This window comes from Caretta caretta, chromosome 2 (assembly GCF_965140235.1).
Source record: "Caretta caretta isolate rCarCar2 chromosome 2, rCarCar1.hap1, whole genome shotgun sequence".
NCBI lineage: Eukaryota > Metazoa > Chordata > Testudines > Cheloniidae > Caretta > Caretta caretta.
The window spans coordinates 73,592,618-73,599,420 of NC_134207.1; positions in this window are offsets into that span (position 1 = coordinate 73,592,618).

The following is a 6,803-nucleotide window of genomic DNA, read 5'->3' on the forward strand; positions in this document are numbered from 1 at the left end:
ACATAGCTTTGCATTTTTCAATGAATGATTCAGGCAAAGGGTGAAATGATCTTTTGGCAATAAGGTTTTTCAAGGGGTGGCATCACTGTGAAAATGGTTGTCGTGATCACCAATTTTGACAGTACTGGCCAGTGTATTTTTCATGTCTTCTTCAATAAGATTACTCATAATTTAAGACAGTTGCTATCATGGCACACAAGAACCAACTCCATAGCCTTTATTGAGCCCTACAAACACATGTGACAAACCCAAGGGGAAGTAAGAAGGCAAGAGGCAAACCCCTCAGTAACCTTGTCGTGCAGCTTCTGCAGTGCATTCAAAGCAGTGGGGGATTTTTTCAGAGCTGAACACAAAGAATGCTATTTTACAGCACACTGTGACTGATAGACATGAACATTGACAGTTTCTTGCTTTCTGTTTTTTCCCCTACCCTGACTATGGCCCAATTTATTTTCTGAGTGCCTTTTAGATGCTTAAGAAAAATGTGTCTACTGTGCAATCCCACAGACTTCCCCACCAACAGTTCCCCACTTTCCTTTGTCCCATAGGTTTGCAACAGACAAGAATCATACTTTGGTTATTTGGATTATCTTCTCATGGTTATTTAATTTTCTTAACACATACTGCTCAGTAGTGCTTAAGTGCAACAGTTGCAAGACAGAGCAGATAAATGTGATGGCTCTAGAACTGCAGCCACTGCTTGCTTTTTCAGAGTGTCAAGCTCACCAACATGGTTTACAGTATTTTTCAAATATCTGTGTTTGTTGTAAAGGTGATTCTAACGCTTTTCAGAAAAGTTAAACAATTAATTACAGTCTACAACTAAGTGCAATAATAATAAACAACAACAGTCCTCTTCTGAGCTTGAACTGCTTGCAGTATGAACTATGTCAGGCCTGAAGCAGTATGAACTATGTTAGGCCTTGGGGACTTCAATTGCGGAAATCAACCTTCTTTAGATTTCCAGTGCCCTCTTATGGCCAAAACATGATGGTAAAAAACGAAATAAAATTTTTGATTCTCCAAGAAACTATCAGTCTCCTCGGACATTATTATTATAATCATCTTTTTCAAAATGTCACAGAAAAAGGATCAGTGAAAGAAGGTAGTTATAGATGAATCTTATGTTTTGTGACTAAATACATCACCTAATTAATCAAGTTATTTAAGAAATGGATATTTAACTATTTGAAAATATTATGAAGACCAATTATTTTACCCCTCTCACCTAAAGAGTAACTTACTCTATTGTAATGTAATATAATAAATATAGATTTTAGATAGATTATTCACATAGTTTTGTATGTATCAAAGTCTCCTGAGCAGAGTCTGGCTGTGAATTTTATTGTCAATGTTAAGGGCTCAGCAGACCCACCCCCGCACCTGCAAACTGAAATAAGTTTAACCCCTGGAAATCCATGTAAGCTCCATGTGTATATGCTCAATACAATAGCCAATGTCTCTTAATACCAGGCCCTTAGTGAATCAGCCACAGTGGCTCCTTCCATTCCAAATAGGCACTGGGGAAGAATGTTTGCGGGAACTCCTTGAACATGCTCATCATTCCACCTCACTTTACTTTATCGATGACAATGGACTCTTATCAGCTGTCAGTAATGCAAGCAATTAAAGTTAGACACTCCCAAAGCGGCAAGAGCAAATAAGCAAATTTAATGAATTTAAGGAAGCTTTAACCCTTTGTCTTTATTCTGTAATAGTAAAGCTTTGTATGTCCTGGTTACATACATTCACGGTACACAAACATATTCATGCAACTGCAAGCCTTCTCCTGAATACTGATGGAACAAAATCTCATTCACACTAGCATTCATGGAAAGCCAATATTAACACAGCACTTGATTTAGAATGGCACTTGATTTAATATTTGAATGAATATTTATGGAATTTCTTTTCCGACAGTTAGAAAGTTTGGTCTTGTGTTTACGGCTCAGGATTTCTGGTTTCAGTTTCCTGTTCTGCCACAGAGTTCCTGTGTAACCTTGGGCAAACAACATTCTCTCTGCACCTCAGTTAACCATCTGTAAAATGGGATTAATAATAGTTCCTTTCTCCCACCCTTTGTCTTGTCTATTTAGACTAAAGATTTTTGAGACACAGTTGGTCTCTTACTATGTGTTTGTACAGCCCCTAGCACAATGGAGCCCCAGTCTCAGTTGGGTAGGCACTATTGTAATGCAAATAAGTTATAAGAAGAACTTTTCACCCAGCTCTAGGTTGATGATAAACAGCTTTAAAATTCCTTGTAATCAAATTCAGATTCTACAATCTCATTTGTTGACAAGTTGTATAGTCAGTTGCACGGTTTGGTTCATTATTTTGTTATGAAATATACTCAGTAGACCAAATAACCAGGGTCAGTGAGGTTTATTAATATGGTACAGGAAAATGGTTCTATACAATACCATTCCCAAGCAGCAATATTACATTCACCTTATGCAGAAGGTGTGCTCCCCAAAGTTAAATTTCTAAAGCCATTTCTATATCCTACTTATTTACCAGTGAAAGGTACTATATACATGTTACCTTAAAGCTGGATTAGTCATCTTTATACCTTGTTTCTGGTACCATGGTGTACCTTTATCTTTTGTTCTGAACTCATGCATTCCAGGTCATGATGCACCCTTATTTGTGTTCTGGGTACATGCGTTCCAGGTACACAGGGGTGGGTAATTACCCAATGTGTGGGTAATTTTTTCCTGTTGTCATAAGGAAATAATCATATATCCCGATACTCGTAGTGTTCCTATCTACTCAAGCCAAGGCTTACTTCAGATAAGGCATGGTGTTATGGGATACTTAACACAAGTGTACAGGAGTACAACAAAGATACAGGCCAATCTGGGCTATATAACTGCTATACCAATGCTTAATATGTATACTTACATTTTTGAAATATATATTGCTGTAATATTATCAGCATAATATATGTGTGCTCATCAGCATATATTAGTCAACACATTATTCTCCTGGAGCCAAATTCTAATCTCAGTCATTCCAGTATAAATCCAGAGTATAACTCCACTGGTGCTAATAGAATTACTCTGAAAATGCTCCAGAATGTATCCTCTAATTATCTAACAGAGATAAAAATTCAATATGGTGCATGGATTGCGACTGGTCACATTAAATGAGCCTATTTGCGCAACAAGGAATGCCTAATTTAGTGGTTATTCTGCACAAATTTCTAATATGTTGATAGCTTCAGAGAGAGAAATACATAAGGCTACAGTTGAATGGTCCTGTGCCATCAGCTTTCGTTTCAAAGAGAACAAATTCAGAAAAAGAAAACTTACTGTACATTGATGATTTCCAAGTTATGGTTTACTGAGTAAAAATATTCAAAATGCATAGGTGTAATTTAAGGGAAATCTCTAAATCAAAGACATTTGTTTTAGGACTGGTCTTTTACTCTCTGCTGAAAAACAAAAATACAGCATTTCCTAATATTTATGGAATTCTCACAATTGGTGTCAGTTGCCTTAAGATATAAGAGACCAGAATTGTACCTTTAGGGCAGTAGCTAGTATTGGAGTTACTGCAGAGCTACACTGCCTTGGGAAAAACTTCAGACAGCACAATACTTCCTTGACTACATTGCACATACAATGCACGTACATACATTACACAGTGGGGATGGATCATCTTTTAGGATGCTGCTTTCTGCTCTCCCAAACATGCCCGGCCTGCTGTGCCCTACACCCACCTCTACCAACCTCCTTTGCAGGGGTGCTAGAACAATTTTTATAGTGGGGGTGCTGAGATCCATTGAACCTGTCATAAATATAAAGGGAAGAGTAATCACCTTTCTGTATACAGAATTATAAAATCCCTCCTGGCCAGAGGCAAAACCCTTTCACCTGTAAAGGGTTAAGAAGCTAAGATAATCTCACTGGCATCTGACCAAAATGACCAATGAGGAGACAAGATACTTTCAAAGCAAGGGGGGGGGGGGAGAGGTCGGGGAAACAAAGGGTCTGTCTGTCTGTGTGATGCTTTTGCTGGGACCAGATCAGGAATGCTCTTCAGAACTCCTGTAAAAAGTTAGTAAGCAATCTAGCTAGAAATGCGTTAGATTTCCTTTTGTTTAAATGCCTGGTAAATAAGCTGTGCTGAATGGACTGTATATTCCTGTTTTTGTGTCTTTTTGTAACTTAAGGTTTTGCCTAGAGGGATTCTCTATGTTTTGAATCTAATTACCCTGTAAGGTATTTACCATCCTGATTTTACAGAGGTGATTCTTTTACTTTTTCTTTAATTAAAATTCTTCTTTTAAGAACCTGATTGATTTTCAGTGTTCTTAAGATCCAAGGGTTTGGGTCTATGTTCACCTATGCAAATTGGTGAGGATTTTTATCAAGCCTTCCCCAGGAAAGGGGGTGAAGGGCTTGGGGGGATATTTTGGGAGGAAGACATCTCCAAGTGGGCTCTTTCCCTGTTCTTTGTTTAACACGCTTGGTGGTGGCAGCATAGGGTTCAAGGACAAGGCAAAATTTGTACCTTGAGCAAGTTTTAACCTAAGCTGGTAAGAATAAGCTCAGGGGGTCCTTCATGTAGGTCCCCACATCTGTACCCTAGAGTTCAGAGTGGGGAAGAAACCTTGACAGAACCAAACTGTAAACCCTGTATATAATGGAAACCATTTCAAGCTGCGAGAGCTGCAGCACCCCCTGCACTCCTAGTTCCAGCATCTATGCTCCTTTGAATACCTTCAAGGATGCATCAAAGAAGCAATCTTTGCATTTTTTCAGTGCAGGAACTGTATCTGACAGGCATTTGTGCATCTTCATGAACTTGTGCAAACATCAGTCACAGTTTGCCTGTGATGTGCTACTAGTTAGCCCAAAATGATTATCACAGCTCTCTAAATTGTAAAGATTTAGAAACTAATACAATCCTTAGGTGGTACTCTTTATTTGGGAAACATGAAGGTACACATATACATACATACCCAAATGAAGACAGAGAGGCACTCATGCAAACTTGTTTGCAACATTGGAGGAATTCATGTGCAACCATGTACATGGAGCTTGCTAGAGGGAAAATATATTTTGTAGTTTTACTGATTTATCATAACACTCTGACCAATAGCTGCCAGTGATTTTCATGAATGTAGGCGTAAATCATGTTACTGTGGCCAAACTCCATTCTCCCTCAATTCCCCCACCCCTAAAGCCTGAAGTTTCAAACAGATACAAGTATTCTTGTTCACTTCCTAACCAGTCCTATGGTATAGTGTTGCTATATTCCATTGAACAGGTACTGTTGGGCTCTTTTTTTTTTCTTTTTTTTTCTTTTTTGCCTCTATCTTCAGCTCAGAATTATCTCCTAAGGGGCATCAGGAGGGCAAAGAGAGGGAGACAATTGAGTATTATATGGCCAAAAGCAGCACTGGATTGGATTGCTGGGCACCGAAGTATTTCCCCCTACCCTACAGGCCTGGCTCAGGAGATATTCCAGGCAAAGCTCCTCTTCTGTCATTATGGTAATAGTGTACACGGGGTAGTGCATACCTGTGTGTCTGAGTGGCAGAGAACAGTTTGAAAGAGATGGGTAGAGAAACACTTTGGCTGGGAGAGGTGGGGGAAAGAGTGAGGATAAAGAGGGAAGGAAAGAGAGAATGCAAGCATGTGCAGTAAAGAGGAAGGGTGCATCTACAAAATCCAGCTTCAGTTTCAACCCTATGTAACTTGAAGTACTGTATGTTATGCTGTATGATGTAGATTATGTACTTGATCAAATCCAGCATCCATCTAGTCCAGCATCCTGTCTCTGGCAGCGGCCAGCACCAGACGTTTCATAGGAAGAACTGCCAATCAGTGGAAACTTTTCAACGATCTATAACTAAAAAAGGGCTTTGGAAGTGTGTCTGCTGAAGCAAAGGAATCAGGATGAATGATGCTGATTTCTTGGAACCTGTGTCCAGAGACAGCTTTGATAAGCAATTTTGGCAATTAACCCATGATTTGCAATACTGGTGTGACATTTAAAATTGATATGAGGCAGAGGTGGCTGTGATTTATAAACAGGCTAACAGGGAGATGGGCCTCAGCCCTAGGCTGAAGCAGACTACAGTTATGTTCAGATAAAATACCTGGGTCAGTGCAAAGTTTCTACATGTTTCAAAGGCAACAAATACATGTTTGACAACTTTGCCGGTAGGGGCCTCACAAGTAAACTCCTAAACTGGACCACAATCATTCAGATGAGACATATAAAGAAGTTATAATGGTATTTAGCAAAAATGGCTTGTTTGAATGAGAAAGTGCAGATCGCATTGAAAGAGAGGACTATATTCAGCATGGCCCAGAAGGTGCCAATCTTACTATTTCTCAAAATGAAGAAAGAACCAGACAGGATTTGGGGGGGGGGGGGGAATGGAGTAATAGTGTATGCCAGTGAACTGACAGAACGGTGTGCCCTTCTGCAGCCTCTTACGAAAAAATAAAGGTCATGTTTATATCTGCATAGAAGAAGCATGATGAAAGATCAAGGAGGGAGAAGGCATCACAAAACAGCCCTAAAGCCAGCTTGACTTACCCCTGAAGAGCTCTTGCTTTGGAGCCACAGGCAGCTGGCATAAGTTAGAACCTGTGGGTGCCATTTTGAGCGGCTTGCCAGCTTCACTACAGAAATTAGAACTGATCGAAAGGAGTCAATAGTGCTGATACATAATTGCAGACTGCATCCAAATTGATAAGATTTGTCTGGTCCAGTCCCCTTGTCAGAAATCCTACACCCATAATTTCTGAAGAAGAGGGGAATTCCCAAAAACCCAGAGGCCT